This window comes from Pelodiscus sinensis, chromosome 17 (genome assembly GCF_049634645.1).
Source record: "Pelodiscus sinensis isolate JC-2024 chromosome 17, ASM4963464v1, whole genome shotgun sequence".
Classification (NCBI taxonomy): domain Eukaryota; kingdom Metazoa; phylum Chordata; order Testudines; family Trionychidae; genus Pelodiscus; species Pelodiscus sinensis.
Genome location: NC_134727.1, coordinates 11,327,037 through 11,339,205, shown reverse-complemented (window position 1 = coordinate 11,339,205; position 12,169 = coordinate 11,327,037).

Genomic DNA, 12,169 nt, shown 5'->3' with positions numbered 1-12,169 from the left:
ATTGTGTCACATGGAGGCTGCATGCTAATTACCAACCTGATAGGATATAATAACAATACAAGTGAGTGAAGGAAAAAAATGAATACAATATGCAATTATTTTATAAAGCAGTTTCTTTCCTCGAGGGAGAAAACTGCACATTTACCATCTGCAACAAAGGAGATGTTGAATTGTATAAGTGAATTACCCCCAGTTCTGTGTACATGCATATGTGGAAAAGGGTGAACTTGAAATGACATTATGCAATTTTATTTTTGCAAGAAAATACTAGAGAAAGGTACTGAGCTGCAAAGATGCATTTTCCTTTTTTTCAGAAACCTAATACATGTTGATAAATGAAACATGATGTAAAGCTGAAATGCTGTATAGACTTCTATGGAAATGTTTGTTATACTGCACTAAGCTTTCAGTTTCTTCACAGTTGAGGGGTTGAGGGCATGGAATGGAGTTGGAGCAAGCAGTGTGGGGCTTAGGGTAGGGGGTGCAGGACTCACTGCAGGAGGGACCTCAGGCCAGAGAACTCAGGGTAGGAGAACTGGGAGGTCAGGAAGGAGCTTACTGGGAGGTCAGGAAGGATGTTGCTGCTCTGATGACAGCTAAATACATGTGGGCTTGTCCCTCCCATGCTGATGGCTCCTTGAGGGGCCAGAGGACCCAGATCTGGGCTTCCCTGCAGCTTAGCAGCCCCTTGCAAGTGAGAGAGAGGAGGGGCTGCTGGTGGCTCCTTGTGAGGGGGTGGGGCTGGGCTGTCCATATACACCCCTGGCAGCTCCACGCAGGTAGAGAGGCATTGTGGGGCTTCCAAGAGGGAGGGGTAGGGCTGTGCTGCCCGGTGGCTCCTGCGGGGGGGGGGGGGGGGGAGCTTGGTTTGACACTATGGCCAAGGGTGGGAGGGAGGTTGGGGCAGGAGGGCCACTTACATGGGCCAGTGGCCAACACTATGGAGACCCCCAGGTCCAGCTGGCCACTCTGTTCCTTATGTAGCTGCCCCCCTGTGATCATTCCACAGTGTAACCCTCCTAAGCCTAACCCAAATACTAACCCTCTATTTCTGTGTTATGGAAAACAATTGAATTCCCAGCACACCCCATTTTTCTGGTACAACCAAACCCATTTATATATCTATCTATCTATATATAGCTATAGATATATATATATATACGGAGAGAGAGAGAGAGAGAGAGATTTGTAGCATAGTAATATCCAAAAGCCCAAACAAGGACTGAATTGTACTGGATGCTGATATGCAATCCAAATAGACAAGTTAGATGAGGAAGTATTTTTCTGCAGAAGGGGAAATGAGGCTTAGAGAAATTAGATGAGTTGTCTAAGGTCACATACAATCATGTTACAGCTGTAAATACAATGATATTCTTCCTCTCTATATAATTTCATATACCTAACTTATTGTAGTTGTGTCAGTTGGTGTCGTCTTCTCCTCAAAGGAGGGAATTATTGTCTGAATTTGCTAAAATCCCCTGGAATGTTCTAGCTGGACTACAATAGTATTGTAAAGCCTTAGATCTGAAATGTATACAAGAGTATACATAGCTTCAGTGTTGAGGGAAAGTGCTAATGTCAGCAACTCACAGGTTAACAAAATTCCAGTTGCTTCTGAACTGTGCACCCCATTCTACACTAAGTGGCAGCCACTAATAACACATTTGCATTAGAAATTATTGATGTTATCTGTTGCTGCTTCCCCTCCTCTCTCCCTTTTTTGAGTAGGACTGCCACACTAGTAATCATTTTAATTAGGTTAGGTAGTAAGCTCCTGAAGCATCAAATTACCTTTGAATCACAGAAGAAAGTGTACAGAGATAATTCCTTCTTGGCATTGCCATTTTTTTTCTCACCATATTGAAGGAGGCTTAAGTGATACTACAGGATGGATCAAAACTGGTCTCTGTTGACAGATGGGGTAAGACAGGGAAATCTCATGTAGCTCAGCAGTCACAATTAACTATTTGACACTGATATTTTAAGAACTTAACCTTCCTTATACTTACCAATTCCCTTGTATTTTATCTTCAGAGAAAAATTCCATAGCATAGAGTATTTATCACTTGACTTTGCTACATTTCATGCCTCTAATAAAAATTTAAGAAACCCCGAAGAGTTATTAGAAAAATAGTGCAACATACAATGGGTAGATTAGTGCACTAGGATTAAGTCATTGTTTGAAATATGCTTACACTGTAATAATTAAAAAGGCTTATTTCCCCCCAAAGGTAAAAAAGGCTTCAATTGCCAGAAACTCAGAAATCCATTTTGTGATGTTCTTAGTGCCCTCAGTCCTGAAAGATACTGAGCCCTCTCAGTGAGAGCCAATCAGTGAGAGCTGAGCACTCAGCACTTCACAAGTTCACTCCCAAATAGTGTTTGTAATAATTGTATATCATTTCCTTTTTCTGCCAGGTAAGCACTTTCTTCAGCTGCATTTGCAATGAGCAGTATTGTTATCTGCCCTTGAAACCAGGCCCTTTTCACATAGCAATTCCAAGTAATGAGAATGAGATTTTAGACTGTAAGCTTACTTGAACAGGGATTGTCATTTTCAATATATTGGTTCTCCCCTTCCAGCTGCCAGACTCCAAGTGGATGAGGCTTGAGAGAGGCAGGGTGTATGGAAAGTGAAAGGAATTGTCTTCAGTACTATGGGGAGTAGAGCCATCCCATCTATAAAATGGTTCAGGGTAGCCATCCCAGGTCCTGCACTTTGGTGGGCCCCACGATGGCTGCCTCAACCATCCTATGGATGGACTTTGCAGGGGGTGATAGCAGAAGTTGCCTCTTTTCTCACATTCACCAGCACAGTGGGAGCCGGAGCAACTTGGAAACTTGATCAGCTGAACTCCACCCCACTGCCCTTTCCTGGCCTGCTTTGCTTGGTTTTGCCATCAGCGCAGGAAACACAGTGAACCACAGCCAATGTTCTCTGCTTCCCACCACCACAGAAAAGTGAGGAGAAGTGGACTACGAGGGTGGCGTTGTGGGGAGGGACGGGGTGGAGCAGGCTGCCAGGTAGTTCCAGTTCTTGCCACCTCGGTAAGTGCAGGTGATCCTGCCCAAAGTCATGAGATTGGTTTAAAACACAATATAAATGTAAACAAAAGCCCTGCTTGCCAACTGGTAATCTCCCAGCTCAGGGGAGGAGGAAGGAGGCAGAACCAGGGTGAGAAGGGGCATGGGGTGGGAAGGACTGCGGCAAGAGTGGAGTTTGGGGAGGGAATGAGAAGAGGGTGGAGCAGAGGTGGGGCGCATGAGGGCAGTTGCCCCAGACCCTGCAACTGGGGCACTGGGAGGGGATAGCTCTGATAGGGAGACAACCCTGCTGTTTTTTTAAGGGCTCAGGCTATATGAAATAGATTTTAAGACAATGCTGTCTCACTTTCTTTTTCTTTCAGTCTTGGTGTTACAATATACTTGTACGATGTTTAGTGAAATGGATTCCCAACTTGGTTTAGGCTTCTAAATATTACAGTGTTGCCAACTCCAAACATTTAAATATCATGATCCTGCCAAAAGTCATGAGATTGGTTTAAAACACAATATAAATGTAAACTAATACATTTCATGTTCTTTTTATTTGCCTTCTGCATTTTGAGGCTTTAGGAGGAATGTGTTCTACGTTATGCTTTTCTCTACAATTGCTAGGGCTAGAAATGTACAGGCAGTCCCCGGGTTACGTACAAGATACGTACAGGCGTCCCCAAGTCTCCCTTTCCCCAAGTCTCCCTTTCCCCGCACCCAAGCTGCTCTGCCCCAGGCGTCCCCAAGTCAGCTACTGCTGAAACTGATCAGCAGCTGATTCCAGGAAGCCCGGGGCAGAGCAACTCTGCCTCGGGCTTCCTGTAGTCAGCGCTGGTGAGTTTCAGCAGCGGCTGACTTGGGGACGCCTGGGGCAGAGCAGCTTGGGTGCTGCTGGGTTGCTCCAGTAGCGCTGCTCCTCGGCGCTACTGGACCAACCCAGCAGCACCCAAGCTACTCTGCCCCAGGCGTCCTGATTCAGCCGCTGCTGAAACTGACCAGCAGTGACTGAATCAGGACGCCTGGGGCAGAGCAGCTGGGGTGCTGCCGGGTTGGTCCAGTAGCGCCCAGAGCGGCGCTACCGGACCAACCGGCAGCGCCCCAGCTTCTGTACCACAGGCGTCCGGAGCAAAGCCGCGGAGCACGGTGGCAGTGGGACAGCCCAGACGCGCCGCAGCTGTCCCACTGCCAGTGTGTTCCGTGGCTTTGCTCCCTGTTTCCCTGGTCTGCTGGAGACCAACAGACCAGGGAGACGGGGAGCAAAGCAGAGCAAAGCCGCGGAGCACGCGGGCAGCGGACAGTCCAGACACGCCACGGCTGTCCTGCTGCCCGCATGCTCCGCAGCTTTGCTCCCCATCTCCCTGGTCTGTTGGTCTCCAGCAGACCAGAAAAACGGGGAGCAAAGCCGCGGAACACACCGGCAGCGGGACAGCTGCGGCGCGTCTGGGCTGTCCGCTGCCCGCGTGCTCCGCGGCTTTGCTCCCCGTTTCCCTGGATTACGTCCCTGCATTATCGAGCAATATATTTTTACTCCTCCCTAGTCATCAGTCCAAGTTTCCACTTCTTGTAAGCTTCCTTTCTGTGTTTAAGCTCACCAAGGATTTCGCTGCTAAGCCAAGTTGGTAGCCGACCATATTTGCTTTTCTTACTGCACATTGGGATGGTTTGTTCCTGTGCCCTCAATAGTGCTTCTTTAAAATACTGCCAACTCTTCTGGTGTCCTTTCCCTTTCATATTAGAATCCCAGGGGATCCCGCCCATCAGCCTTGTCTATCTCATCCATCTGATCTAGTGATCTGTACCAGACACTAACCACAACATCATCTCTGTTGCTCTTACCTCTAAACTTAACCCAAAGACTCTAAACAGGCTTTTCTCCCTCTATATTCTGGAGCTCTACGCAATCATACTGCTTTCTTACATACAGTGCAACTCCTCCTCCCTTTCTTCCTCTCCTGTCCTTCCTGAACAGTTTATACCCTTCTGTGATAATGCTCCAATCATGTGAGTCATCCCACCAAGTCTCTGTTATTCCAATCAAATTGTATTTCTTTGACTGTTCCAGGACTTTTAATTCTTCCTGCTTGTTTCCCAGGTTTCTTTCATTCATGTACAGACTTCATAGATAACTAGCTGATTGCCCTATCTTCTCTGTATGAAGCAAGGTTTCTCCTCTGTTGGACCTTCCTCCTTGTGTTTCTTCCTTGTATCCCACCTCCCCACTTACCTCTACCCCCAATGAGCATTGTTTAAAGCCCTCCTCACTAAGTTTGCAACCTGCCTGCGAACATGCTCTTCCCTCTCTTAGGTAGCTCCCATCTCTTCCAGAAATCTTTGTTCCTGGAACAACATACCATGGTCAAAGAGATCAAAGCCCTCTCTCTGACACCACCTGTACAACCACACATTTACTTCCAAAAACTTGATGATTCCCTACCTGTACCTTTTCCTTCAGCAGGAAAATGAACAAGAAAATAATGGTTATTATGATAGGCTAGTAGAAGAATGAAGCTGTAAGAGATAACTCCTTACATCTAAGAGTTTTTTACACTCTAATATAGACAATTTAAATGAATGAGATGAGTGTATATGGATGATTGGTTGATTTTTAATGAAACTTTAATATTTATGGAGAGTAGATAGAGGAAAGATTCTATAGCAGATTTCATAAGAGTAGGGGTTTGCCAAGTATGTTATATGCTGGCTGCCAAACAACATCCTGAGTGTACTACATGTCTACAATATATAGTTAGATTCTGCAACTATATAGAGTCAATGGGAATCTTGTGTGCATGGCATTTGCTGGATCAGTCTCACAATTTGTAAAAGCACTTTGGGATCATGTGGGATGAAGCCAAATAATGATCTTTAATAAATGGCATTCAAATTGCTGTACAATTCCCCAAAGCACATTTATGCCTTCCACTGAGAAAGAGAATTTTGTAGGAAATGGTAACATTACTTTTCCTTTATTTTAGCTTGATGTGGGTATCCATCTTTTGAACTAAGGCTTTCTTGGTTAGCTGCATGATTTAACAGACAAAATGGCAGCACTACTGCTTCCACTGCAACCTGGCCACTCTGGGTGACTCTGAGGGTGGTGAGAGGATGAGGGGTCAGCATGGCATGTTCTGAGCAGTGCTGTGGACTGACTGCTCCCAGCCCTGCCCTTCCCTCCCAAGACCCCACTACTTCTGGGGGCACAGAGGCTCCCCCTTCTCCCCCACACACCACCTTGAGAGAAATAAATCTATTTCATCAGCTTTACACCACTGGTGGAGTGTAAAAAAACGATACTAATGGCCTGTACTTAACCTGTGAGTATATTAAATGCAGCAGAAGAACCAAAAAGTGCCACTGTGCCTTAACAACTGAGTAAAAGCAGCAATGTAAGATAAAAAGGTATAATTTAAAAAGTGGAGGTTAAATGCAAGTGAGGAAAATAAAAAGGAGCATAAACTCTGGCAAATGAAGTGTAAAAATACAATTGGGAAGGCCAAAAAGGATTTTGAAGACCAACAAGCCCAAAATTCAAAAACTAATAGCAACATTTTTTTAAGTTCATCAGAGAAAGGGAAAAAAACCAGTAGGGCCACTGGACAATTAAGATGATATCACTCAAAGATGATAACACCATTGTGGAGAAACTAAATAAATATTTTGCATTGGTCTTCATGGCTGAGGATGTTATGGAGATTCCCAAACCTGAGCCATACTTTTTAAGTGACAAATCTGAGGAACTGCCTCAGATTGAAGTGTCTTAGAGGAGGTTTTGGAACAAATTGATAAACTAATCAGTAACATGTCACCAGGATCAGATGGCATTCATCCAAGAGTGCTGAAAGAACTAAAATAGAAAATTGCAGAACTACAAACTGTGTTTTGTAACCTATCTTTTAAATCAGCGTCTATACCTAATGTCTGGAGGATAGCTAATGTGACAACAATTTTTTAAAAGGGCTCTATGGGTGATCCTGGCTATTACAGACTGATAAGTCTAACCTAAGTACCGGGCAAATTGGTTGAAACTATAGTTAATAATGGTCAGAAACATAAATGAACATAGTCTGCTCTCCTTCACTTTCCCTCTTGGCCAGACAACCCACTCCCATCTAGATTTCACATTCTTGCCCCTTCCTGCAACCAAACGCCCAGCCAGACCCCCATTTCCAGTCCACTTCAGTACCCTACCCAGACCCCCACCCTCCCTGGCAGCCCCTTCCCACACTAAGCCCCTCATTTTGGCCCCACCTCAGGATCCAATGGATAGTGTATACTTATATTTCCAGAAAGCCTTTGACAAGGTCTTTCATCAAGGGCTCTTAAGCAAAGTAAGTTGTCATGGGATAAGAGAGAAGGTCTTTTCATGAACTGGTAACTGGTTAAGAAATAGGAAACAAAGGATAAGAATAAATGGTCAGTTTTCAGAATGGAGAGAAGTAACGAGCAATGTCCCACATGGATCCATACCGGGACCATTCCTATTCAACATACTCATAAATGATCTGGAGATAGGGGTAAACTGTGAGGTGGCAAAATTTGCAGACGATACTAAACTGAACAATATAGTTAAGTCCAAAGCGACTGTGAGGAGCTTGAAAAGGAGCTCACAAAACAAGGTGACTAGGCAACAAAATGGCAGATGAATTTTAATGTTGATATGTACAAAATAATACATATTGGAAAACATAATCCATATTAAATGATGGGGGCTAAATTAGCTATTACCACTCAGAGAGAGCTTGGATTCATTGTGCACATTGAATATGCGGTGGCAGTCAAAAAAGCAAACCAAATCTTAGGAATAATTTTAAAAGACATAGAGAATAAGGCACAACATATCTTATTATCTCTATATAATTCCAAAGTACACCCACATCTTTCAAACTGCATGCAGATGTGGTTGTCTTCTCTCAAAAATGATATGTTGGCATTACAAAAAGTTCAGAAAGGGCAACAAAATTATTAGGGGGATGGAGTGGATGCTATATGAGGAAAGATTAATAAGACTGGCCTTTTCAGCTTAGAAAAGAGGAGACTAAGGAGGTATGGTAGGTCTATAAAAGGATGCTGAGATTCAAATGCGAGAAGTATGGGTAATAAGCAGGAAGAACTGGAAGTGCTAATAAAAAAGTACAATTATGACATTGTTGGCATCACAGAAACTTGGTGGGATAATACACATGATTGGAATGTTTATATAGAAGGGTACAGCTTGCTCAAGAAGGATAGACAGGGAAAAAAGGGAGGAGGTATTGCCTTATATACTAAAAATGAACACACTTGGAGTGAGGTGGAGATGGACATAGGAGACGGAAGTGTTAGGCTAAAAGGGATTAAAAACAAGGGTGATGTCATGCTAGGAGTCTACTACAGGCCACCTACCCAGGTGGAAGACGTGAATGAGGCTTTTTTTAAACAACTAACAATATCATCCAAAGCCCAAGATTTGGTGGTGATGGAGGACTTCAACTATCCAGATATATGTTGGGAAAATAATACAGCAGGGCACAGACTATCCAATAAGTTCTTGGACTGAATTGGAGACAACTTTTTATTTCAGAAGGTTGAAAAAGCTACCGGGGGAAGCTGCATTAGATTTGATCCTAACAAATAGGGAGGAACTGGTTGAGAATTTGAAAGTAGAAGGCAGCTTGGGTGAAAGTGATCATGATAGCAGTCACAATTCTAAGGAAAGGTAGAAGGTAGAACAGCGAAATAGAGACAATGGTTTTCAGGAAGGCGGATTTTAGTAAGCTCAGAAAGCTGATAGGTAAGGTCCCATGGGAATCAAGATTGAGGGGAAAACAGCTGAGGAGAGTTGTCAGTTTTTCAAAGGGACATTATTGAGGGCCCAAAAGCAAGCTATTCTGCCGTGTCGGAAAGATAGAAAGTATGGCAAAAGACCGCCTTGGCTTAACCACGAGATCTTGCATGATCTAAAAATAAAAAAGGAGTCATATAAAAAATGGAAAGCAGGACAAATTACAAAGGATGAATATAGGCAAACAACACAGGAATGCAGGGGCAAGATTAGAAAGGCAAGGGCACAAAATGAGCTCAAACTAGCTAAGGGAATAAAGGGAAACAAGAAGAGTTTTTATAAATACATTAGAAGCAGGAAGACCAAGGACAGGGTAGGCCCACTGGTCAGTGAGGAAGGAGAAACAGTAACAGGAAACTTGGAAATGGCAGAGATGCTTAAAGACTTCCTTGTTTCGGTCTTCACCGAGAAGTGTGAAGGAATGCCTAACATATTGAATGCTAGTGGGAAGGGGGTAGGTTTAGAAGATAAAATAAAAAAATAACAAGTTAAAAATCACCTAGAAAAGTTAGATGCCTGCAAGTCACCAGGGCCTGATGAAATGCATCCTAGAATACTCAAGGAGCTGATAGAGGAGGTATCGGAACCTCTAGCTATCAATTTTGGAAATTCATGGGAGACAGGAGAGATTCCAGAAGACTGGAAAAGGGCAAAGATAGTGCCCATTTAGAAAAAGAGAAATAAGAACAACCCAGGAAACTACAGACCAGTTAGTTTAACTTCTGTGCAAGGGAAGATAATGGAGCAAGTAATTAAGGAAATCATCTATAAACACTTGGAAGGTGGCAAGGTGATAGGGAACAGCCAGCATGAATTTGTAAAGGATAACGTGTGTTGTGGATAAGGGAGAAGTGGTGGATGTGGTATACCTAGACTTTAGTAAGGCGTTTGATACAGTCTCACATGATATTCTTATCAATAAATTAGGCAAATACAACTTAGATGGTGCTACTATAAGGTGGGCGCATAACTGGCTGGATAACCATACTCAGAGAGTAGTTATTAATGGTTCATAATCCTGATGGAAAGATATAACAAGTGGGGTTTCACAGGGGTCTGTTTTGGGACCAGCTCTGTTCAATGTCTCCATCGATGATTTAGATATTGGCATAGAAAGTACACTTATTAAGTTTGCAGATGATACCAAGCTGGGAGGGGCTGCGAATCTGGAGGATAGGGTCATAATTCAAAATGATCTGGACAAATTGGAGAAATGGTCTGAGGTAAACAGGATGAAGTTTAATAAAGACAAATGCAAAGTGCTCCACTTAGGAAGGAACGATCAGTTTCATACATACGGAATGGGAAGCGACTGTCTAGGAAGGAGTAAGACAGAAAGCAATCTAGGCGTTATAGTGGACCATAAGCTGAATATGAGTCAGCAGTGTGATGCTGTTGCAAAAAAGCAAACATAATTCTGGGATAAATGAACAGGAGTGTTCTGAGCAAGACACGAGAAGTCATTCTTCCTCTCTGCTCTGCGCTAGTTAGGCCTCAGTTGTAGTATTGTGTCCAGTGCTGGGCACAGCATTTCAAGAAAGATGTGGAGAAATTGGAGAGGGTCCAGAGAAGAGCAACAAGAATGATTAAAGGTCTAGAGAACATGATCTATGAAGGAAGGCTGAAAGAATTGGGTTTGTTTAGTTTAGAAAAGAGAAGATTGAGGGGGGACATGATAGCAATTTTCAGGTATCAAAAGGAGTGTCATAAGGAGGAGGGAGAAAACTTGTTCATCTTGGCCTCTGAAGATAGAACAAGAAGCAATGGGCTTAAACTGCAGCAAGGGGAGGTTTAGGTTGGACATTAGGAAAAAGTTCCTAACTGTCACGGTAGTCAAACACTGGAATAAATTGCCCAGGGAGGTTGTGGAATTTCCATCTCTGGAGATATTTAAGAGTAGGTTAGATAAATGTTTATCAGGGATGGTCTAGACAGTTTTTGGTCCTGCCATGAGGGCAGGGGACTGGACTCGATGACCTCTCGAGGTCCCTTCCAGTCCTAGTATTCTATGATTCTATGAAAATTATGACTGGTGTGACAAAAGTAAATAAGGAAAAGTTATATGTGTATTTGCATAACACAAGAATGAGGGATCACCAAATGAAGTTAATAAGTAGCAGGTTTAAAACAAACCAAAGGAAATATTTCTTCACACAACACACAGTCAACCTATAGAACTGCTTGCCAGAGTATGTTGTGAATGCCTGGACTTTAACAGGACTCAAAGGCTACGTCTAGTCTGGCATGATTTTCCGCAAATGCTTTTAATGGAAAAGTTTTCCGTTAAGAGCATTTGCGGAAAGAAGCGTCTAGATTGGCACGGACGCTTTTCCAAAAAAGCACTTTTTGCAGAAAAGCGTCCATGCCAATCTAGACATGCTTTTGCGCAAAAAAGCCCCAATCACAAAAATGGCGATCGGGGCTTTTTTGCGCAAAACAAATCTGAGCTGTCTACACTGGCCCTTTTGCACAAAAGCTTTTGCGCAAAAGAACTTTTGCCCGAACAGGAGCAGCATAGTATTTCCGCAAGAAGCACTGATTTCTTGTGGAAAAACTTGCCAGTCTAGACATAGCCAAAAAGAGCTAGATAAATTCAGGGAGGATAGCTCCATCAAGGCAGGAATGTTGTTCCTCTCCTTTGTTTGTCAGAAGCTGGAAATGGGCCACAGGAGATGGATCACAGATCACTTGATGATTCCCTATTCTGTTCATTCTCTCTGGAGTACCTGGCATTGGCTACTGTCAGCAGACAGGACACTGAGCAAGATGGATCTTTGTTCTAACCTAGTATGGCTGTTCATATGTCTGATTTTTCCAAAAGTCTGAGTCAACTGCCACATCTGTAAAGTGATTATGATAATATTGACCTTCTCCATAAAATATTATGAGAGTTAAATACTGCTTTTACTAAGCATTTTTGGAATCTTAGATAACTATTAACAATATCCGTAGTCCACAAAATAATCACAGCAGAAGCTAATTCAGTTTCTCGCTCATTTGTATTTGATTATCATTTCTGCTTTTCAACTGATAAATGGCTTCCAAATTTACTAACACAAATCCCTTCAAATATGTGCCATGTCTTACCTTAAACATGTGCAAAGCTTTGTGATTCCTATGATAAATAACACAAAATGGTAGCAATTCAACCATATTTGACCTGTTAAATAGATATAGTCAGAACTACCTGCTATTACTGTGATATCCAACAATTCAAACCAATCTAGTTTTAAAGACAAATTATGAATAAACTTAAGGTAAGTCTTCTAACAATTTCTGATTCATGCAGTGTTGACAAGCTCTCATATAGTCAGA